This window comes from Diadema antillarum, unplaced genomic scaffold (assembly GCF_040938485.1).
Source record: "Diadema antillarum isolate AM-2024a unplaced genomic scaffold, OU_Dant_1.0 scf00000150, whole genome shotgun sequence".
In the NCBI taxonomy this organism is placed as follows: Eukaryota; Metazoa; Echinodermata; class Echinoidea; order Diadematoida; family Diadematidae; genus Diadema; species Diadema antillarum.
The window spans coordinates 1,169,680-1,194,959 of NW_027271039.1; the positions used below are offsets into that span (position 1 = coordinate 1,169,680).

The 25,280-nt window shown below is 38.2% G+C and overlaps 1 long non-coding RNA gene across 1 annotated transcript; it reads left to right on the forward strand.

Annotated features, from left to right (window-relative positions):
- Window positions 1-17,176: 17,176 nt before the first annotated feature.
- On the forward strand, window positions 17,177-24,856 carry LOC139721798 (uncharacterized). Its single transcript, XR_011710243.1, has 3 exons — window positions 17,177-17,647; window positions 23,440-23,542; window positions 24,621-24,856. It is a non-coding gene; the product is annotated as an uncharacterized lncRNA (long non-coding RNA).
- The last annotated feature ends 424 nt before the right edge of the window (window positions 24,857-25,280 follow it).

Sequence of the window (25,280 nt, forward strand, 5' to 3'; positions counted from 1 at the left end):
GTTTTTTTTTTTTTTTCTTCTTCTTCTTCTTCTCTTTTTTTTTTCTTTTTTTTTTTTTCTTCTTCTTCGTTTTTTTTTTTTCCTTTTTTTTTTTCTTCTTTTTTTTCCGCCCCCGGGGAGTGGCGCCCGGGGCACGTGCCCCCCTTGCCCCCCCCCCCCCACTAGATACGCCACTGAACCTAACTCCCTGAATATTTGAGCATTTGACTTCAATTTTCGCACTGTGAGCACTACAGTGTATGTGACCCTGCACCTCAAAAACAAACAAAAAGTCGCCAGACATGAAATTTTAGTTAAGAGCATATTCTGAAAGAACAGACTCATGGCTTTAAAATCATGTATAACTCAAATCAATTTGACTCTCCTAACCTATCTAAATATTGAAAGAAGGCACACACTTAGGAAAAGTGTGAACTGAGAAAAGAGGCTCTGAAGTACAGTGTCTATTCAAACGCTTAGTCTTTTACCAAGCCTTTGCTGGCTGTGCAAGGAATGGGACAAAAAACAGGATGTAAACCACCGAAGTAACAACAAGGAAGAGATTGTCAGATTTAATTGAAATTGATCATGCCTTATTAACACATTCTGTCCTTGAATAATGCCAACTTTCAAGCAGTAGTGTTATTCCCTCAAAAGTTATAGGACTTGAAAGTGAAGAGTGTGTACAGAGTTTTTCAGAAATGAAAACGGTACTCTATAGACACATTTAATGAACACTATTCTGCCAAATAATGTTCCAGAAAAAACGGCTAAAAAGCACACTTTCCTGCCCGTTTTATGATTCAAAATTTTAGCATGATGTAGAAGATGACTTGTTCTTTCAGAAAATATGAAAAAGTCAACATTGGCTCGGTTGACCCTTTTCACCTAAATTCAGTCCTCACACTAAATCAGTGTGTGCGACTTTTTGTTCGTTTTGTGGTGCACGGTCACAAATAATATGTAAAGAACACATCTTCTGTCGATGTTGAACAATGCGTTGCCATGGAGACAGGGGAGAGCAGTGAAGATTCATGAAACCAAGAGAAGAACGAAGTCGGCGAACAGTGTGGACTATGGAAAGCAGAATCAGTGGAGAAAGGACGAATAATCCTTCGAAGGAAGGATAAGTACAGGAGAGTTGAGAATATGTGGCAGAAGGGAGAGAGAGAGAGAGAGGGGGGGGGGGGGACAAAGAAAAGAAGAAGAAAAGAACAAATTGAAATTCAAGACGTAAATAAGAGGGAGCTAGCTACTGTGAATCCTAGAAATAAATGCTGCGTTGGAGAAAAAATGGAGAGGAAAATTGATGAAAGTTAACTTTCATCAATTTTCCTTCGAAGGATTATTCGTCCTTTTCCATTGATTCCGGATTCCATAGTCCACACTGTTCGCCGACTTCGTTCTTCTCTTGGTTTCATGAATCTTTACTTCTCTCTCCTATCTCCATGATTCTCCTACATTCAACTCTTTCCTCTTCCTCTTCCCTCTATTTCACCTTTCCCCTTCTAACGATGCCCGAACATCTTACTTGATTCTCACACTATTCTTCCTTGCCACTCTCTGTGTTCCTTTCTCTACCGTCTCCACTAGTGCAACTTCAACTTCTAGCCCATTACTGCCCCCCCCCCCCCCCCCCACTCTTCACTTTTTGCCCTCCTCACAACCACCCCATATGTCGACTTCCCTCTTCATTTCTCCTCTTTCTAGGCTCTTCTGCCAAACAACGATCCGGTTAAGGACTTCATACACATGGTGTCACCGTAAATCTTTCTCCCTCATTTACTTCACCATGCAAACCTTCAAACAACACATAGTTCTAGTTTGTTTTGTTTTAACAAAAATAGAGAAGGGGGCGCCAAGTGCGACCCGCCCCCCCCCCCCTCCCCCACCTGGATCGGCGACTATACGTCAACCACAAAGTTAATGTCAAAACCCAGCTGAGGGAGTTAGCTGAATTTACATTATCGCAAGATTTTCATTTAAAATATTCTGTTATCATGGCAACGCATTGTTAAGTTATGACGAACGATTAAATTTGCACATCTACGTACTATTGTGGTCTCATGTGCCAAAATTCAAGCCAAATGCTAAAAGACTGAGGGAGTAAGCTGGGTCCAAAATATTTCTGTATGCTTTGTACTGAAAAAAATGCTGTTACCATGGCAACACATTGCTTAACAATGACGATAGATTAAGTTTGCACATCAACATACAATAGCGGTCGCATGTTCCAAATTTCAAGTCAAATGCTAAAAAACTTAGGGATTTAACTGAATACACAGTATTTTTGTATGATTTTCATTCAATATATGTTGTTACCATGGCAACGCATTATTCAACAGTGACGAAAGATTAAGTTTGCACATTTACGTACCATAGCGGTCTCATGTGCCAAATTCCAAGCCAATATGCTCAAAGACTGAGTGAGTTAGTTGAATCCACAATATTTTTGTTTTCTCTTCGGTGAAAAATGCAATTACCATGGCAACGCATTGTTCAACATCGACAGAAGATATGTTCTGCACATCTATAAACTGTAGTGGTCACATGTGCCAAAATTCAAGTCAAATACTCAGGGAGGTAGGTCAATCCACATTTTTTTTTTTTTTTTTGGTTGTTGTTGGTATGATTGGTATATAAAAAACTGCTGTTGCTATGGCAAAACAATCATTCACAAAAAGGTGCCCTGCACAATTACACATTACATTTATCATATATCCAAAATTTCAACTGCATTGCCATAAAACTGAGAGAGTACTTCGGGCACAACATTTTGTAAGATTTTTTTCCCACAAATTTGCCGTTGCCATGACAACGCATTATGCAATGTTAACAAAAAGGTGTCTTGCACATCTTCATTTGATAGCGGTCACACACGCCAAAGTTGAAGTTAATTGCTAAAAAGATGAGAGAGTAGTTCGATCCACAACATTTTGTAAGATTTTTTTTTTAATTTGCCGTTGACATGGCAACGAATTATTGAATACTAAATGAAAAACAGCTTTAGATGATATACTTTTATTAAGTTCTTCCATCAAGGGATCGTGATACTTAAGGCCAAAAGTTGATTGGAAGTGTAGCAGGTAAATCAGGCGGCTATACGTTTTCATTTCATGCCTCTTCATATTTCAAACCCACACACACAGACACACACACACACATGAGCACACACACACATGAGTCATCCATACACATACTATACATTTTCTTTTTCTCCCTCACACAGTCACCCAAACAAACCATCTCTTGCCTTATTCTCCCTCGCACAGTCACCCAAACAAACCATCTTTTGCCTTTTTCTCCCTCGCACAGTCACCAAAACACACCATCTCTTGCAAGATGTCTTGTGTAATGTATCTTGCTAAGTCGCAGGTTCCTGACAACTCTGGTGCACTTTTTTTTTCTTTCCTTTTTTCGTCGGTATATGTGTATGTGCGAGTGTATTACATTATGCGTGTTTGTGTAACGTGTGGATTGCAAAGAATATATCCTGAGGTTATTGAGCTGGATTTTGTTTCGTTCTGATAACATAAACAACAAGAGAGAAAAGAGAAAGAGGGAATGAATTGAGGCCATATCATATGAGAGTTTCGCAAATTGACCTCTGCCATCTGCAAAGCTCAAATGCCGCCAAGGAATGAAGCGATATACATTAATCCTATTATGGCAGGGTACATGATTCTATACCTTATGAAGTCACGCTTCCCATTATGTGGTAGTGACAATGTATGATCAACCGTCTAAACGAATCATTTTCTTTTCAGACATCTCGAATGAGGTAATGACGAAGAAAATGTAAACCATTTGTTTGTCTGTTCCGTGACCTTTAGGGCTTTTTACACTTGTAAATTTTTGCTTAGCCCCGGACCAACGGTGGGGCTAAGGGGGGGGGGGGGGGGGGGGGGGGGGGGGGCCTTAGCCCCACCGTTGGTACGGGACTATCCTTAGCCCACTTTCTGTTTACACTCGTTTTTGCCAAAGTGGGCTAGCCCCACCGATAGTACGGTACTATCTGGCCCTGCAAAATAGCAGGGGTTAGCACCGCAATTGCGGTGCCAAGCAAGTGAGTGTAAACAGAACGAAAAAAATAATCCTGGGCTAAGCGACGGAGACGAAGTCCGACCCTCACTGACCAATCAGAAACGAGGTAATCAAGTGCTGCCGATGCGTGCGTGTACGTGTACAGTACACAGCCTAATTATGAATATTCATGTGGTTTGGAAAGTCCGGGGCTAAGAAATACGAGTGTAAAAAGGTAAGTTTTCTCCTTAGCCCCGGACAAGAGATAGTACGGGACTAATTGGCGAGTGTAAAAAGCTGAAAAAATTGGTACGGGACTAACGATAGTCCTGGGTCAGAGAAAGTCCGGGGTTAAGAAACACAAGTGTAAAAAGCCCTTTTTAGGGTATTCTTTGTATACCTACCCCCCCCCCCCCCCCCCCCCCGCCCATCTTTCGTAATTCAGGCCGATATTTTTCCTCCCCATTGTTAACCACATTGTTTGTCACGAAGCGGTTCTTATCTCTCTCTCTCTTTCTCTCTCTCTCTCTCTCTGTCCCAGTGCCGAATAAGTTTAGCAGGAAACATGTATTCAAACTTTCGAACATGTTGACTGCATTTCCCGTCACTATGCTTGAATAGTCGAAGAATGGAACCCGAGTTTAGCCCAGCCGTGGATTGAGATAGTAAACCGTGAAGCTTGTTTATTCGATTTGTGAATAGATCAAAACCGTAAACAAACAAATATTAGCACCTTGCTGCTAATACACATGCAATAACTTGGACATGTGAATCACATGTACATTATTCAAGCACATCTTGTATATTATACACTTGTGTAATTATGATTAAATCTTTGCATTGCCTGACATGCATATAGACTCAAAGACTTCTCTTGCTGTCACTGTCTCTTGTTACCTTCATAGTATATTGTATTATACACAAGACCTGGATTTATATCTGTCACATATTGAAAAGTGACCAATAAATCATCATGTTTCTGTTACATAGGGAGTATCAATTGAATATGCACATTGAATGCTTGGAGTTTACTACGACACTAAATGATATTGTATGCTAGATGTACAGATTCTTTCTGTCTTACTGAAAGAACAGCTTTGTACTAGGTGTTTCAAAAAACATTTCCCACTTTTAATCATTAATAGCTCAAAAACTATTCATTCGATAAAATTGTCATTGATATAAATAATAGCTGAATAGTGTACAATTTGGTTGAAGGTGATTTTAATGTGAAAGCATAAATCGGTTTCATTAAATCTAAGATTGATTTTGAAGTAAGGTTTCAGATTTTGGTCAAATTTTAACCCTCTGTACAAAAATTGAACCTTGCACAGGAACCAATGATGTGTATGTGAGTGTGTGCGGACAGTGGCCCTGAACAATGGACATGCCTGAACCACCTGTTGACAAGGCGTCAGTCTCGTGCTCCCAGGCACATGAATGCTTAATCAATAATTCATGTGGATTGCCCTGGGCACTGCTAGTCTGGATTCATGCACGGTAAAGGGTAAACTGCATGCACATGGAAAAAGGAAGCACACGTTTCCATGTGCTTGCAAACACCACATTCCATTCCAGCTGGCAATCATTTTCAATTTTTGCTTCACATATCACTAAATTTGGGATATAAATAAGCATAAATGATCTAAAGTTCCTCATTTTAATACAACTGTCTACTATTAATTAAATAGTCTAACATTTTTTTTTTGCTCTTTGATAAAAAGAAATCATTTTTGGTAAAGAGTTCAGCAGCATTTATCATTGGGGCGATATGTTTTACAGTAGATTTATTTAAGGATCCATTTATACAAGTGTATACTCTAATTGATTTTCTTTGCTTCCTGTCACCATGTTTACGATAGAACAGAAGGTATTCATGGTAATTTCGTTTTTCAGAAGTAGGGAGAGCACTGTCGAGACCCAACGACAGTATCGGCAGGCGTTTGACTTTACACAGATACTGCCAGAGGATGAATAAAGACTAGTTGTGATGGTGAAATTTCTCATGAATAAATAATGAAGCATTTAAACCCTAACCATTGTTTAGGACCATTGTCAGGGTGTTAACCACACACTCCCATACATACCCATTGACCCCTGTGCAAAGTGAAATTTTGTACAGAGGGTTGAAAATAGAGCAAAATGTGGAACCTAACTGTGAAATTAATCATGGATTTCATGAAACTGATTTATGTTTTCATATTCAAACTACCTTCCAGCAAATTGTACACTATTTAGCTTTTACTCATATCAATGACAGTGTTATCTAATATATAGTTTATGAATTATTAAGAACCAAAAGTGGAAAATGTTTTTTGAAACACCTAGTATAATATGTAATTCACTGACCCATTGTGCTCATTTACTGTGTACACATGCAGATTAAAGGACAAGTTCACCTTCATAAACATAAGGATTCAGAGAATGTAGCAATATTAGTAGAACACATCATTGAAAGTTTGAGGAAAATCAGACAATCCGTTCAAAAGTTATGAATTTTTGAAGTTTTTGTGCAGTACTCGCTGGATGAGAAGACTACTGCAGTGTATGAATAACTTAGATGTCACATGCGTACAACAATATAAGGAAAATATAAAGAGAATTTCACAAAATTCAATCTTTTGAAAAAAAGTACACATTCCTCTGACTCGTTACCGACAAATGTTATGGGTAATATTATTCCCCCTGCCTTAAGAAAGAGGCAAGTCAAGTGCTCTTTTATTATGCGAAAAAAGTGAAAATATGTTGAATTTTCTGTTATATTTTCTTTATACTGTTGTACGCATATGACTCACAAGCTGTAGTAGTCTCCTCATCCAGCGGTTCCAACACAAAAAATTAAAAAAATCATAACTTTTGCATCGATTGTCCAATTTTCCTCAAACTTTCACTGATGTGTTCTACTAATATTGTTGCATTTTCTCAATCCTTATGTTTATGAAGGTGAACTTGTCCTTTAATGTGAGCTTTATTTGGCACTCGTGCACTGTACTTAGCTGTATTGTGCATATCCTGTCTAATTTGTACTTCTGCACAAACATGTAATTTTGTACAAATACAACACGTGTTAACACCCTTTAACTCTCAGTGACTTGGCTTCATACACTTGTAGTCACAAATCGTATGGATATGAAAACAAAAACTTACATTATGTATAGGCCTAAGTCAAACCACCTGTACTTAGGCCTATTCTTCTGTCAAACATCACTTGCATCTACACTCTGGTTGTACTGTAGACACTCATAATCTCACTTCGAGCTCGGTAGATTATGCTGAATATACTCAATGTAACACCTTGAAACAAATCTACAACCTGCATTTCTGTATTCGCTTAGCACTATATTGTACACTCAACATTGTTACCTCCATACCATGGATTCTACTCAAGAAATGCAAATTAAACCTTACAGCACACCATTGAGTAGATTCTTACACTTTAGATTCCACTTTAGGCGCTACAAACACTGTACGAACTGCTGTCATTAAACACAGTTCTGTAATTACCTTGCAATTTGTCTTGCAATACAAACACCCACACTGATGCATGTCGATAAATCATACACAAAGAACGTAGACGCGTAGTTACCTTTTCCCACTATCAACTCTATTTACCAACAACTTTGTCTCTTTGAACCATTATCGACATTTATATAACACTAAATCTGTCTTAATGTCAATTTCTATCACAACTGTATCTTCACACAACCACCACATTAGGTTGATTACATGACATACACGTAGTTCATAAATTCCTGGCAATACATGCCTTGACATGAACGTGCATTACATGAACATGCACTACTGTTCACGTGCAATACCTGTGTAACCACGTACGTACCACGTTGCAACTTACTTGTACGCATGCAACAAATTCAACACTGTAACTGAGTTCAAATGAGTTCATAAGTTCGCTCAAGCATACTCTAATTTGCTTTCTTTTCAGTTTTAATGTTCATTAATTCACATTTTCCGGTATTTATACAACTTTCTTCTGTAGCGGGACTAAACTTGACTTGCATGAGTCTTCTGCAGAAACGGGCGAGTCAGCATTCGCATCCCATGACGCGACCAGTCTTCACGTTGGAACGGTCAGCTGCTAACTGAATGGCACAATTAGAAACTGCGTGAAACGTGACAAATGACAACTTTCACTCACTGCGCATGTCGTCTATGGTGTCCTCAAATTACAAATGAGGCAAACTCAAACGCAAATTTTCCTAACCAGAATCAAAACCGCTTCGCTCCGCGAAACAATGCTTTTAATTTTGACATTTTTATGCGCACCATTTACCTACAAATGAATTGTGACGTCTTAACACAATACGTATTCAAAAGAAATAATTTGGCTCCTACGTATCTTATTCGGCAGAGAGGTTCGTCATCTTTCACGTATTTACAGTTTCCGCTAGCATAACCCGCTAAGGACATCATTATGCTTACAAGTCTCAAACAGTATGGCATGATGTTTCCCTTTAGTGAACTATGCGTTGTGTAACACAATGTTGTCTTCATCCTAAATAACGACAGGTTATTAGGTGATACACCAGCCTGGCGTATCACCTATGGTGATTGCACGATTTTTTTGTGTCTTTTATCCTTTTCAGGTGATAGGCGAGTCTGGCGTATCACCTATTGTGATTGTACGAACGCCAGTCTGGCGTATCACCTATTATGATTGTACGATTTTTTTCTTTCTTTTATTTTTCTTTCTGCCATATTTTGTGGGCACTGTATCTCAAAGGTCTATTTGTCAATGTCCGTGCAATTTCATACAGTCATGTCAAAGAGTCAAGTCTACACCCTGGTACCTGGTCAGTCAGCTCAGTCATGCATGACGTCATCTACGTGCCATTTTGTCTTTTTGGAGTCAAGTCAGATGATCAGTCATATCTCAGTAATAGTCATTTCTGTACCACATTTCGTAAGCAGTATCTTCAAGTCACGTGCAATAGTATTGCATTATAGTCAATAGTCAGGCTATCATGAAGACAATTTCGTGCGCGTCGAAATTTAAAAAAAATGATCCAAATGATTTCAAATCATTTTGCATACGTTTCAAGCCATTCTGAGCCTTTAAAAAATTTGCGCGCGCACACGTCCGTGCGCTCGTCATACGCGCACATATGGGCGTACATCAGGATTCTTTTTGTTTGTTTGTTTGTTTGTTTGGTTTTTGTTTTTGTTTTTGTTTTTTTTTTTTTGCATGGAATCGCTTTGTAATAATCATCATTGAGCACATGCTTGCCAGGATTGAGGTCAAACGTCAATCCGAATCAATATGTGACCGTGCATCACAAAACAAACACAAAGTCTCGCCCCTTTATTATACGTGGGGACTCAAAAAGGTGAAACGGGTCAACAAAGTCAATATTGGGTTTTTCATATTTTCTGAAAGAGCTACCCTTCTTCTACATTATTCTTAAGTTTGGGATCATGAAGTGAATAGATAAATGCATTTTCATCAGTTTTTCTACAATGCTTTTTTTTGTAGAGTAGTGAGATCAGGTATGTCTTAGACTCAGAGGCCCCTTTTCATTTTAAACCCTTTGAACACTCTTCACTTTCAAGTCTAGTAACTTTTGAAGGGATAAGGCTACTGCTTTGAAAGTTTGGATTAATCATGAACAGAATGTTCTGATAAAACATCTTTAATTTCAGCCTAATCTGATAATCTCTTCATTGCTGTTGCTCCGGTAGTTTGCACCCTGTTTTTTTGTCCCATTCATCGCACAGGTAGTACAGTTTGGTGAAGATTAAGCGCTTGAATAGACACTGCACTTCAAAGCCTCTTTTCTTGGTTCACACTTTTCCAAAGTGTGTGCTTTCTTTCTAATATTTAAATAGGTTAAGAGAGTCCATTTCAATTGAGCTACACATCATTTTAAAGCTTAGAGTCAGCTCTGTCAGAATATGCCCTTGACTAAAAATTCATGTCTGGCGAATTTTTGTTTGTTTTATGATGCAGGGTCACATGTGATGTCAAAATGACGCGTCAAAGTTGAATTTCTCCGCACACGTCAATGGCGATATACAGTGCAAATATGACTACAAAACGGACAATTTTAAATCAGGTTTAACTTGTCAAGATGAAAGGTGCCCCCCATTTTCTTTACATATTCTGAAGGCTAATAAGTTGTAGATGTCATCTGATGGGTCGTTGTGACTGACAAAATGACGAAATTCTAGTATATAAAGAAAAACATGAAAAATTTAGCTGATGTCATCAAATATTTGCATATATTCGAATGTGTATCATTTATTTTATCCTTGACTAGTATTGTCACCCATATTAGTATGTGTAAGCTTATAGTATTGTCTATGGCAGTTGTCTATTACAGTTTTTGAAAATTATGACGTCATCTCTCTGAAAAACAAGGCAAGTGCCAAAATGTGTCTCGCCCATTCACGTACAAGAAATTGTACGCGAATGGGATATAACAGATAAGAAAAAGAGATATAACAGATAAAAAGAGATATAGAAGGGTAACAATTTATGGTGAGAAAGAAACGTGGCATTAAAACTTAGAATCGGACCCTTAAAGTTCGTAGACCCTTGCCTGTGACCTTCGACTTTGGGGTGATCATCCACTCCCCAAGGGACATCTACCATCCACGTTTGGTCACAAACAGACGTATGGGTCAGAACTTATGGCCCATTATAGAGATGCGCCATAAAAAAGTAAACAAAAAAAAAAATAAAAAAAAAAACTTTAAGGCAGCCGATCGCCATCCCTTATGGTACGTAAACTCCGAACGACCGAAGTTTGTGCATGCAATTGCGCAATGCCAGACTCGGTGCTATATCCATTAACGTGTGGGACAATGCTGCCACTGAGACACGTGTGTGTGTGTGCGCGTGTGTGTGTTCGCATCATACACAAACATTGTCACCGCGAGCTGCGGTGATTGGAGGAGAGAGGCCAGAAGACGCGTGGCTCTTTTGGCCTTTCTTCATGCGCATGCGCACTGAGAGTGTGCGTCCATTCAGAAGCTCTCGTGGCTCGCTCGGACAGCCATTTTGGGTTAGGAGATTTGTAGCACAGAGCTCTTGTAGGTTAGCGTGTTGTTCGCTGACCCATTGAGCCAGCGCTATTCTCATTCGGGGTCACTACATTTGATACAGAATGGGGGAGGCAGCGTGTTGCGTTCGTCTCCGTGCCGCACAAACCACTCGCCACGATTGAGTGCCTTTAACATTGGGCTCTAAAGGTTCGTTGACCCATGCTTGTGACCATTGACCTTGTGGGAACAATCAATTCCCCAAGGGACATCTACCATCCAAGTTTGGTCACAAATGGAGTTATGGATCAAAAGTTATGACCCATAATAGAGACGCGCCATAAAGACTTAACATTGGGCTGAAAAAGGTTGTTGATCCCTGCTTGTGACCTTTGACCTTGTGGTGATCATCCACTCCCCAAAGGACATCTACCATCACGTTTGGTCACAAACAGACCTATGGATCAAAAGTTATGACCCATAATAAAAAAATAACATTGGGCTCTTAAGGTTCGATGACCCATGCTTGTGACCATTGACCTTGTGGTGCCCATCCACTCCAAAAGGGCCATCTACCACCCAAGTTTAGTCACACATGGAGTTATGAATCAAACGTTATGACTCATAATAGAAATGCGCCATAAAAACTTAACATTGGGTTCTAAAAGTTTGTTGACCCCTGCTTGTGACCTTTGCCCTTGTTATGATCATCCACTCCCCAAGGGACATATACCACACAAGTTTTGAACACAAACAGACATAAGTTATGACCCATAATGGAAACCTAACATTATGAACCATAGTTATGACCCATAATAGAAACCTAATATTGGGCTCTAAAAGTTCGTTGACCTATGCTTGTGACCTTTGACCTCCCCAAGGGACATCTACCATCCAAGTTTAGTCACAATTTATGACCCATCATATAAACGCGCCATAAAAACTTAACATTGGGCTCTAAAAGTTTGTTGACCCCTGCCTGTGAGCTTTGACCTTGAGGTAACCTTCATATGTGGTAAAATGCCTCTTCCCTCGAAGTTTGATTGCAATTGAAGCCCAGAGCAAAGAGTTATTGAAGATTTTGTAGGATTTACGGACACACAACGGACGGACGGAAGGACGACGGACGGACAGACGCCGCAGGCGATCCCTTTGTCTCGCCTCACCGCCGATGGGCTCGAAAAAAACATCGATTACATTTAATCATGCTAACTTTGACCATTTTACGTGTTATCTCCATGGGAGTGCAGTTGTTATTTTCGAAATGAAAAATTAAATGACTTCATTCAATAGCTCTAACAACTAATCAATTACTTTCTGTTTTTATCCACATGTTCAAAAGGAATCGCTCTATTTACTGTTATTCCTATCGCAGGAGTGACGCATATCACCTTCCCCGTACTCGCACTATTTTGGCAAAGAAAACATTTACTTGACCCAGATATTGGAACGACCCCCCTCAAGATATTATTTCTTCCTTATCTTTATTTACCTTCAAACGCAAATTAAAACAGCTATTACTTAGTGGATGCACCCTACCAAGTTTTTAGTAACTTTTTTTTATACTCCCAGTTTTTTTCTGTTTGTCCGCAGCAATGGTACCGATACATAGCATTCTTTTTCAAACACGGCGAAATCCCTATACCGTCTGGTTTGAGCGCTATCCATGTGGTTCATTGGTTTATTCTTTATATCGATTTTTGTGCCGGTATACTTTCAGTTGGTCAAGACAAAGATATCCGTTCTCCGTATAAGTATATGCCTATGAATTTGTGAACCTACAGTTTTACAAGCGTTTTAGCCTTTATGTACAGGTCCCATCATATTTCTGATATTTACTTGTGACATCTTCAGAAAAGGACATATACATTTGTGTCAAGTATGTTGTTTTTTTTTCTTCTTCTTCAATCAAAAGACATGATTGTATATATTTTGCATTCTTGTTTTATTGTCAATCATTTTGTAATCTCATCATTGACAAAGTGGAAATATGAAATATGAAAAATAAATTTGAACTGAACTGAAAGAAAACAGAGATAAAATAAAAGGAAAATGGAAGCATGAGTAATGAGGATTGCATTTCCTGATAAAATTGTGAATTTTATCATACAAGCAGTTGATACCACACCGATCAGAAAAGAAAAAAAAAATGTGGCAAAAATCATGAAATCACTTTCCTACGCTGCATCAGTGACCACCATGTAGGATTTAAAAGTGAAAACCATAGAGGACCTTTCTCATCTTTGGATTTAAAACAACCAGGAATGTGTTATAGGCAAAAATTGTGAAATATTACGCCCTTTTCCTCTCCCCCCTCCTTTGGCATCCCCTCACCTGCCATATCAAAAAAAAAATTAAATATATGTATATATATACATATATATATATATATATATATATATATATATGTATACATTCATACATTCACTTTCTTATATTGCATTGCTTCAGCAGATGCTCTGTTACTTATGGTTCTGAAGAAGATTTGCATGTATTTTGTTAAAACATTCCCCTATGTTAAGGTCTTTGGACTTGGTGCCAATTCAAACAAAGTGGGATTCTATAACCCAAGGGAAGCTACACAATTGGTGGAAATGTACATGTTATTGTCATAATTACAATTTTCAAAAAGATGCTGGAAATGTGAAAATTCCGCCTTCCCCTACCAGGACACCCCTGGATACCGCCATAATCTATTATGAAACTTTAACTTAACCATGTCTTCATAGCATTTGCCGAGCTCTATTATTTTTGGTTCTATAATTATAATGAAGAAGGTATAAAAAAATCCATAATTTCTTACATAATTATCTGCACAATTGAGAACGCAATTATTTTGGTAATAGAATTAATGTAGACATTTATTTTTTTTCTACTTTAAGTCATGTACATTGTAATATGATATTTTCATAGATTTCGCTGAAAATAATTTTGATTCATATATGCAAATGTTGAAGGAAAGAAATCTTACAAACAAAGTAAAAAATACAAAATTAATGTTTTTCTGTATTGAACCCATATCTCATGTACGTCTGCATCCCCTTCCACTGAATTAGGCATCTTGTCGCAGTGTTGTCCGTGCTCGTGTGTCTATGTGATGTGTTGCGCGGTGTAATCCCTAGTTCTTTGTGTAAAAGAGCAATTTTAAATTTTGTTTTCTTTCTCTTCCTTTCTCCAGTTGCCCTTCAATCTATTATCTTTTAAAATGATATACTCTGATGAGGACACATCAAGCTATTGCATTCTAGTGAACCCCTACGTTCTTCAATACATCCAATTGATAAGTAAGTTCCTTTTCCTTTATGTAGTTGAATTCGTTAAAGATTTCATTTATATCACGTTGAAGAACAAATGAATTGAACTGAAATGAACGCGCCTGATGATGACAAATGCATTCTGTTTGATGGCACAAACCCTTGTTGTTCGTAAAGGAGTCTGCGGCAAGACTTCTACAAGCACCACTGGCACTGAGCCTCTGTCACATGGGAGACTGACACAACCACGAAATGTGTGCGCGACCGCGACATCCGTATCGCTCTGACCAGGGAGCCTCTTACCTCCTTGCTCTGACACACTTTCAGAAGCAGGTTACACTTTAAGACCGTAACAGATGTTGACGTCTCCGCGACTGCTGCAACGGATAAGTTGGAGACGTCGCGGAGACGTCTCCGTTGGTGAGATACTAGCTTAAAGTGCCAGTTTACCTTTGGTAGCAGTGATTTCATCAGTGTTTGAATTACGACATTTGATGTGTATGTATGGTTTCATTGTATCAAAAAACACACTATCATGCCAAAATTGCGCCGTAAAACGCTCAAAATTTGAAATAATCACGATCTTTCTGGTCGGTCTGGCTGACGCGTAACTGTACACGGTTCTCGTTCAGAGGCGTGTATATCTTCATCGGCCGTTGCTCTGTTGCGCAGTCGGCTACGCTCGGCGAGATTCGAGAGAGATCAGCCGCCGTGGGTTCGTCAGCCACGGTTCTCCACGATCCACCGCCACGATCTGTGTGAAGTGAGTGCGAGTTTCGCGCTGTACACTGAATGCAACTGCTTTGCTTTCACTGCGGGTACAGTGCAGCTGGCTGCTGACTGCTCGTCCTGTGTGTACGTACAATGTACACAGTACTGCATACTGTGTAATCTAACGTGTATAGAAATGATACAATCGGCGCGGGCACTATACTGGTGGTTGTATCGATGTTTTCATAGTACTGGGACTTGGGTCTCTACTTCAGAGCAAGAAAAGATATCGAAAGAAAGACAGCCGAGGTAGATAGGTCGAGGAACACTGCGATCTCCATTTATAGTTCCCAAATGACGGTGCAACAGTTACGGGCAAGAAAATGGCATACAGTAACTACGCCACGGTGTCCTCAGCTCACAGCCTTCTGATTTCGACTCGAGGTGAGTAGAGTGGTTGATGGATCATGTAGGCCCTAAGAACAGTTTCACCGACTGTGTTTTTAGTGTTGGAAGAGGTAGATCTTCACACTCTGATAGACTTTGCTCCGTTATATACACAATAGGTCCTAGTTAGAGATTCTAGAGATTCTAGCCCTTATTTTTTTTTTCAGTCAGAGAGTAGTTTGGGCAGATACTGTACTGTCTAGAGAGAGTGTCAGCTGTCGAGGCAACATCGCCATCGCATCGGTGAATAGTTTCACTTCTTCACTTTCTTGAAACATAACAAATTTATTCCAGATTGCATAACCTGATAATCCCGTGGATACATCTCACGAATCTCCTTAGGCTCAAAATTTAATCCTTTGAATGGTCCTCTACTAACTATGTCTATACAACTAACGACGCGTTTGTACACTAATGTAGTGGCTATGGGTTCTAGTACAAACAGTTTTCAACTTACTGGCAGCGTCATAACATGTGCATGGGCGTCATCGTAGGTAATTCATTATTCATGTCAAAAAGCAAAAGGTAGCAAGCATTTTTATTATTAGGTCTAGACTAAACAGGGTCTAGATGGTCTACGTATCATTGCACACTGCAAGACATCCGAAGCCACCGGGTACCGATAATGGTGCAATGACAATGTGTACAGACTCTACTCCCACGCGAGTCCCACCTCGAGACTCTAATATAATTAATAACCTTTTCTTGCAGCGTATACCGTCTCTCGTTTATGAAATAATTACACTTTTGGTCTGGATTTGCCCTTTAGCAAAAATAAGCATGTAGACTAACATTCTGATGCAGTTTAGAAATTGTTAATAAGATTTGCTGGGATGTAGGAGGAAGAAATCCTCACTGCATGGGATGGTGAGTTGACGGTGCGGGTGGCGGTGTATTCGGTGCCCGAATAGCGAATACCGAATACCGAATACCGAATACTGAATACCGAATACCGAATACTTCTATGTGAACGCAGCCTAAGAAGCATCTAATGACTACGTACTAGTAGAATGAGTAACCCCATTACATTAGATTCCTAGATGATCACATATAAGATTTTTACTACTACTAGCAGGTAGCATTTCTAACTGTGTGAGATCTAGTCTAAATTAGACCAACACACGGTTGAGCAACATTAACTGAGAATCAAGTTGGCCGTGATATTGTCAAGTACCGGTAATCTTTGTTGTCATGCACCAACTAGACATCTAATAATACACAATAGTGCTTCATATCATGTTTCTAACAAATGTTTATACGCTACAGTTTACGTCTGTAACATTAGGACAGGTGTAGATATTGCATCAAAATTAAGTATGACCGTAAATTTTGGTTAATGAAGCAACACAAATTGCTCTCAGGCCAGGGTGAGAGATACATATTTTATTTATTTCATTTTATTTTATTGTTATTCTTTTATTAATTTATTTTTTTTGAGGGGGGAGGTGTTTACATTTATATTCTACACGACAGACTGTGAACTGGGCCTATGATGTAGGCCTACTGTACCTGCTGTGCTGCACTGTTGTGTTTCTACTTGGTGTGGTTGGGATCCTCCTGAATACATGTACTCCCACTTGAGTTTGAACTGGAGCAGCCACAGGGTGGACATTTAAGCAAATATTTTATTGAGTAAAATCTATTTAGATTTAGCTGGATCAGTTAATCTGATTACAGAGGTTTGAGTTTCATCCCATGCTTTGATTGTGCATGGAAAGAATGTATTCCCGTGGACTGCTAGTCTGGAGGATCCTGATGGTACTTTGAACTGGTGAGAATGTCCGCATCTGCTTCTAATGAGTTTGGGTTTGGTGTGTAACAGATATTATTTAGCGTCTTGTGAATGCAAGTCAGACAATGTGCTTCTCGTCCTACTGAATTCTATATCCCCTTAAGAAAGGTCAAAAGTTGAGTGATGCTAGATTCTCTTCTCCATGTGTTGGTAACAATTTCAGTTTGTTCTGTGTGATTGATATTACCTACTGTGAAGCCTTGTCGGTGATGTAGATGAGGTAATTATGCCTTATTGCCTCATCTCATGGATCCCTTAAAGTTACAGCCATTGATTTATCAACTATTGACACATTCAAACATGTTCTAAATGTAAATCATCTTTGTTGTTTTTGATATGTTTTGATTTCTCTCTCTTCATTACCTCATTTACATTATCAGCTCAGATAATCTCTAATCAACACAGGCAGCTGAAAAGGAAGCTCAAGAACAAGCAAAATGAGGTTTGGGTTGTCCTGTTTGAATTTAGTGTTTTACTTTTTTTTTTCTTTCTTTCTTTGCTGGCACATCAGAACATTTGTGTTAAGAGTATCATTCATGTCCTTCTGCACATAATACATATGTGTGTGTCAACATTCAAATAAAAATTGACTTATACATATCAAGAGAAAATTGTGAGGGTATAACATGGTACGCTCACTCATTTGCATATTCATATACACTGTACAAGAAATGTTTTGCAGAAATTAGCAAAACTGTAAAATGTCATAACTTCCTTATTTTTCATCCAATTTCAATTTTGATCAGGCTTACATATTTGGACTGGTAGGTCTTATAATTAGGACACAGTTTGCAATGCCCAAACTAAAAGTCCTGACATCACCAGGATTTGGTCACATTCTCTAGTTTCCATTCATATATTCATGTAGGTATAAATGCAAGCTTTGGCTACAATATCAAGTGGTAGGTCCCTAATATTGGTAGGCCCTGGTTTATCAGGGCTTGACCTTTCAATGGTGACTCTGGTGCCATTGACCACCTAAGATCATGGCTGGCCACCTGATATTGCCAACCTTGTGGCCTGGCTGGCCACCTGATATCATTGCTAGGGGCTTCACAGATTTTGTCAGCCAATTTTGCATCATACATACACTTTCATTTTATTTATTGCGTTACTTTCATTTTATTTACTGCAAAGTATTGTAAATTCATTCCAGTCTTTCTTCCAACACGACACAATAATCCAAGGCATTGCGACAGGGTTGTAGCATGTACTGTATGTATTGGTATATCTTTCTTTTCCTTTTTGAAGTGCCATAAGTGCTGAGAGGTGAACATGTGTACTATACAAGTACCGGTAGCTACTATAAACTTTACGTATGTATGTTTTATTATTATTATTATTATTATTATTATTATTATTATTATTATTATTAATATTATTACAGTTATTGTTATCGTTATTATTATTATTATTATTATCTTAATATTATTATTATTCATAATCCAAAGGCATTCCAAGGGTGTTGTATGCATGTAGGCCTACTTGGTATACAATCTTTTCATTTTTGAAGTGCCATGAGCACTAAAAGGTGAACCTGTTTATTATTATTATTATTATTATTATTATTATTATCATTATTATTATTGTTATGGTGTGCTTGTGAGGTGGTTTGCTGCGTTGTTATGAGTAAATGATGATAGATTAGGAGTGCTAGAGTGTTTTGGTAAAAGACAGAGTTTTGATATAGTACACACGTACATCTTGTGATTACTGATGCTGGCGTAAAGAGAGTTGGCTAAGCCGGAGTTTTACAATCATGAACATGAAAGAAAGAAGAAAGAGACCCTCATAATGCCAGTAGAAAGACTATACATGTGCTACAGGTGCTGCTATAATATACACTGTAGGCCTGATGACAAGAAAGATACAGCACTTGATTTTTTTCTTCTTTTTATTTTAATATTTTATTTTATTTCACTTTTTTTTTTTTTTACCCTGTGACAAATTCCCAGAAAAAGCGCCAGACGAGAACGCCACATCGTTCGAGTTCTCAATGTGCACGGGAACGGCTGGGCGTGAAATTTTTCTGAACTTAGAAGCTAGTCTCAAGTAGAGACTGGCATGGTTAGCATTACGTGCTATCATTTTGTGTGTTTTGTTACTTCTGGCCTGCGCCTGAAACAGTGAGGAGAGAATTTGTACATCTGAGACATTTATTTAGCCCCGCAAAAGATAGATTTATCCTTCATTCACAATTTCTTGGGAAACAAATGAAATCACATATCGAAAGAAAACAAAGAGGTTGTATGTCGCGGCAAATATCGCCTAGCAACGCTGCTGTCAATACATAACAATACACATGCTGTGTTCGATCACATTCTTTTCTTTACACGCCATGTGTACACATGCACAGTCGACGAATGTTCGTTGAGGCCGCGCCGAGGGAGCACGAGGTTCTCTATCAGAGCCTGTCTTTAGTACATACATGTAACCTCTTTGGGAGTTTGTAGCACACTGGCTAGCACCGGCACCGCGTGAGCCCTAAAACTTCAGACGCTATCTGGCAAAACTACGTGCTCCTGCACTTTACTCGAAGGAGCTTTTTTTCTTTTTTTTTTCTTCTTGTAGTGTACTGTTCAACACCTCTTAGTAGGGGCCAACCGGACAGGGGATTTTATCTTTATTACGAATATTTAAAACATTTTGTACTACAAGCTCATGTGCATTTTGCACTAAGAGGTTATTCGATTTTTGCTTGTCATGTGGGACCTTCTAAAAGCCGTGCTTGAGCATTTTTTTTCACATCCCTTGCAATATACAACGTAAAAAAAAAAGGCATAATGTCGAATTTTATAGGGGTCTATTGGCTATACATTGGGTAATGTGTGCATGTTTCATGGGGCTTGTATGTTTGAACACGCCCTATGTAGAATATATTTGTGAAAATAAAGCTGACATTTAAATGGCACATGGTGATTTTTTTTTAAATTTTGTATTTACTTGTTTACTTATTTATTTATTTATTTATTCATTCATTCATTCATTCATTCATTCATTTATTTATTTTAGCTCACCTGAGCCGAAGGCACAAGTAAGCGATTGCGATCGTTCTTCGTGTGGCATGTGGTTACCGTTGTGTCAGATTATTTTATGGCTGTATTGTTTTATAATTATTGGGAAAGTTTATAGGAATGTTTACGAATATAGGATATAGAAATGCGTAAAAAATATCAAAGCGCTAAACTCAATATAACTGTAGATTATCATAGTTTGAATTGTCACTTAATCACATCTGCGAAAGGTGTGATTTCACGGAGCATGCGAACAACGATTTGCGAAGGACGAGAATTGCAAAATCCAGCATTCGTATTTTAGTCTGCCAAAGATCGCCAAACGAACGCGAGTGTTCGGAAGCATTGTCAATTGTTCGCGAATGTCGCTTTTACTTCGGCGAGAATTTCAACAAAAAAAATCGGATTTTTTTTTTTGCGAAACTTTTCCGCAAACTTGGTCGTAATTTGCTCGTGATTTGTTCTCGAAAGTGTCTTTAGAGCCTTGTCATATGCGCAAGACATTCGCAAGACACGCGCGATGTTCGCAATATGTTCGTGAAACCCCAAACATACCCCGAAACCTTGGAGAATGTCTTGCGTATGTTTCGCCAGATCTGTTTTTTTTTTCCTTTCATTTCCGTTTTTCCGGTCACTTCACGACGTAACCGCAAACTCACAAACAACTCACATTCTCACAAACGTTTAGCGCATGTTTGGGGGATGTATGACCTACGTTTTCTACAAATCAAAATGGCAGCATACATCTAAACGTGAAACATTTATTAACAACTTTATAGTAAAAAAAAAAAAGAAATTAAAGACTAGCAAAGAGAAAGATATGTTTGATGTACAAAAAATCCCAGAATACACTTAAAATGAATCTTAAGTATGTCATAAATACATTTGAAACTCGAGATTATGTGTTGGAGGAACTGCAAAAAAAAAAAAAAAATCAAATGGTTTACAGTGGAGATAGGTCCTAAGAAAATACTCTAGGCACGCACACAAGAGGGAAATGATTAAAAAAGAAAGGATGAATACAGGAAAGAAAAAAAAACAACTTCAAATCAAGACAGCTGAGACCTCTCCTTGGGTACATTTTCTCCCATGATTGTTAAAAAAATTGCGTTGTTCGCATTTCCGTCACGTGTTCTTCATGGGTGCTGTTCGTTATTCCGAAGGTTCGTTATTCCGAAGGTTGGTTAATCCGAAACACACAAATTCCTTATATGCCTAGAGGTTCGTTAATCCGAACATTTATGGCGTTATTCCGAGGGTTCGTTAATCCGAAAATGAAATAGGGTTCGCTATTCCGAAGGATCGTTAATCTGAAAATGAAATAATGTTCGTTATTCCGAAGGTTCGTTAATCCGAAGTGATATGGTCCGTAACGAACCTTCGGAACAACGAGCTTTGTTTCATTTTCGGATTAACGCACCTTCGGAATAACGAACCTTATTTCATTTTCGGATTAATGAACCTTCGGAATAGCAAACCTCATTACATTTTCGGATTAACGAACCGTCGGAATAACGATCCTTGGGAATAACGAACCTTCGGACTAAAGAACCTTCTGAATAACGAACCGTCGGAATAACGAGCTGTAACCGTTCTTCGTCTACATTATGTTCACATATTGTACTTTAGCAATGATACACACGACATTCGCACATACGTCGTGAGAACTTCGCACAAATTGCGCAAGAATGGTTTTTAGTTTCATTGTCGGAACACATTCGGAAAAAAACTTTTCCGAATATTAGATTTTTCCATTCGCGTCCTTCGCAAATCGTTCGCGTGCTCCGTGAAATCACACCCTATGCATATAAGCAAGAGACTTTACGAAGACGGAAACATAATCTTCCCAGAAAACAGGCAGGCACGTGTAGGCTATATGAAAGGATTGCTGATTTTCATGGAATATTTTTGCTCAGGTATAGACATAACTTGTTCTTGAAGTTATGAGGGGGAAAAAGTAAGTTTTTTTTATTGCCCCGTTGCTTACGATACTTCTTGATCGTGAAATTGTAGCGAAGTCCTGGTTTGCGAAAAACTCAAATCAATACAGTACTATAACAGTATGGAGTATTGTACATATAGAATGCTATTAAATATACGGGGTAGCACACTTACCTCGGTCATTTAGTTCCAAGTTTTGTTTTTGCAGTTCGATTAGGCATACAGGTATATTTTCGAACCGTAATGCATTGCTATTTCAAGTTATTATTGTTCGTTAACACTTGTGACATGCGTGGTGTATTTCACAATTATGACGCTTATGCGATTTTCCCCCTCAGTTGGATGGACGACGGGAATTCTATAGTTGTAGGTAGCTGTCTCGTGCAGGTGCTAGATTTTTTGTTTTTGTTAATTTCTGTGTTTGTTTGCTTGTTGTAGTTCTCTTATACTTATATTCATTTATTTATTTATTGTTATTATACTATACATTACTATCATAATTATTATTTACTATCATCTTTTTCTTTTGTTGTTGTTTTTTTTTTTTGTTTGTTTGTTTTTGCTTGATAGGTGCGATTTATGATTAGCGGCGCGAATGAACTTGCACTCACTGGTATGAATTCCAAGTCATAGTAGACCATGTTTATAGGAGCTAAACTGCAGATCTTGATTGACTTAAATGTGATTTTATCGATGAACAAGAAATGATAAGAATACACTATGTAAATAGAGTACAGTGTACTAAGTATATTGTTAAAGGGGAATTAAAGTCTAACCTTAGAATTATTAATATTTTTTGTGTGATGAGAAGCGGAAATATTACAGAGGAAAAGCATACTGAAAGTTTAACAAAATGAAATAAGAATCTGACAATGAAGACTATTATATTGTGCTCATATAGTAATCTACATCAGTTTTCTAATTTTACAGTATTATTCAGTCTCATTCCTCGCCTCTTCAAAATCCATTTGGCCACCTGAAATTCTTTCTCAGATGTCCCAGCAGGCCACTTGAAAAAAAAAAAAGAAAACAAGAACACACACACACACAAAAAAAAAAACCGGGGGGGGGGGGGGGGAGGGGGGAGGCAAGCCCTGGCGCTATCTAATGAATGGGTACTGATACATAAAAAGTTTTTGAGGTGTTTGTGAAAGAGAGTCAAATCGATATTGCTAACGGTTCTGAAAGTTGACTAAAACTGTTCGAACTGATTTGACATTTGCCATACTAAATGCAGGAATCCATTATTTCTTTCTCTTATTTTTCTATCGGTATATAGCATAAGCTTGCAGGCCGTAGAAATTAGAGACTCCATCCTCAAGAGAATATTTCTGACCGGGATAGTATACAGACTCGTGGCATCTAACAGACTGTCATGACAGGTAAATCAAATTTAATTACTTCTGTAATAGCTGACAGTCTTTTCTTTTTTTGTAGGAGTTGTGTGTTCATCAGCCGGTGTTCCGACTGCTGTCGGTCTGTGCAAACACTCAAGATGTTGTTAACCATTGTAAAATCCTTACTTCAGGTACACGTCACTCCAGGTGTAAATGCCCAAATTATCTGTAGGCAAAGTTAACAGTGGATAATATTCTGCAAGTGGCTGTTCAGCTGAGAAGCCATGATGCAAGGTTGCTTTTTCATAATCAAAGCCAGACAATGTCTTCGAAATACAGTGCACTCCCGTTACAACGAACACGGTTATAACGAAATTTCGTAATTTAATGAAGCAAAACTTGTCCCAGAATTATTGCCGTTAAAGTCTATGGTACAAAATTCGCTTATAACGAACACGGTTATAGCGAAATTTTCGTTTTAACGAAGTATTTTCCGAGCACCAATGACAAAGAAAAAAAAAAGAAATATGCTGTGTTATAACGAAATGCGGATCGAGCGGAACAGACATTTTTATAGCGTCTCTGAATGGGCGAACGCTTCAATCACTGTAAGTTCGCTCCGTGTGTCACGCATAGATTCCAATGGGAACTTGCGTGATTATAATACATGCACAATAATCTAAAATCAAAGAGTTGCGTTTTATTGTTTCGAAGGTTCTTTATTACAAAACACACAATTTTATCCTCTCTTTTTAATACTTGAACGAAATTAAAAAGGTACCACCCCATTCCACATAGCTTTCCAGTGTATGATCAGTATTCAACAAATAGAATATACGCGGTTTCTTCTTTTTTTTTCGTTATAATTATTATGTATTTGTTCTGTTATAACGAAGTTTCGTTATAACGAAAGAAAACTGCCGGTCCCGAGCATTTTGTTATAACGGGAATGCACTGTACAATTCAAATTTCACAAAACGTCATAATCAACAGCATCCAGTATGTATTAAAGTGTCCTATCTTCATAAATGGAGATTGCAGAATACTCACTTTCAAGGAATTTATGTTATTTACTAATGAGAATTAGCATACAGTGTATTTGTCTTTCACATCATTCTATTAGAGCACACACCCAATCAACGGAGTGCATTGACATCGTAGAAGAAGTGTTTGGAGATGATGGTGATAAAGATGAAGAAAGTGAAGCAGATAAAGAAGGTGAAGCAGAAGAAGACGAGGGGAAAGGCGAAAAAGCTGAAGCAACACGTTCGTGCCTTCACGAAAAGATGCCCAGCGGTGTTGGCTTTATTTAGTGTTTGGACACTATCATCAAGGAGCTGGCAGTTGCAGATGGAGCAAAGCGAGCACAAATATTGAATTTCTTCTTTTTTTGTGAGGAAGGCTGCATAAGTATATATGTTTTGTTTTTTTTTTACTTCTATCGTGCTTCTTACAAGACAAGATGATAAATAATTCAATCGTGTAATTATTTCCCCTAAACACTTTTGCAAAATTGCTTATAACGTGTAGACTGTAAAACAAGTATTTGATGGATGTGAGGAGGTAAGAATAGATGCATAAAAGTATGTACATGAAAATGAGCAATAGAATTTCGCAGCTTGATGCTATAGAGTATATTTCCTATCTAGAAATATTGATATATAGTACAAAGAATGAAGACAGAATTATTTGACTTCTGTTCATGTGCTCATTACACATACAGCTGTATTTTACATAGAGATATTTCATGCATAAATAGAAAAAAATTAAAACATATTTGAGA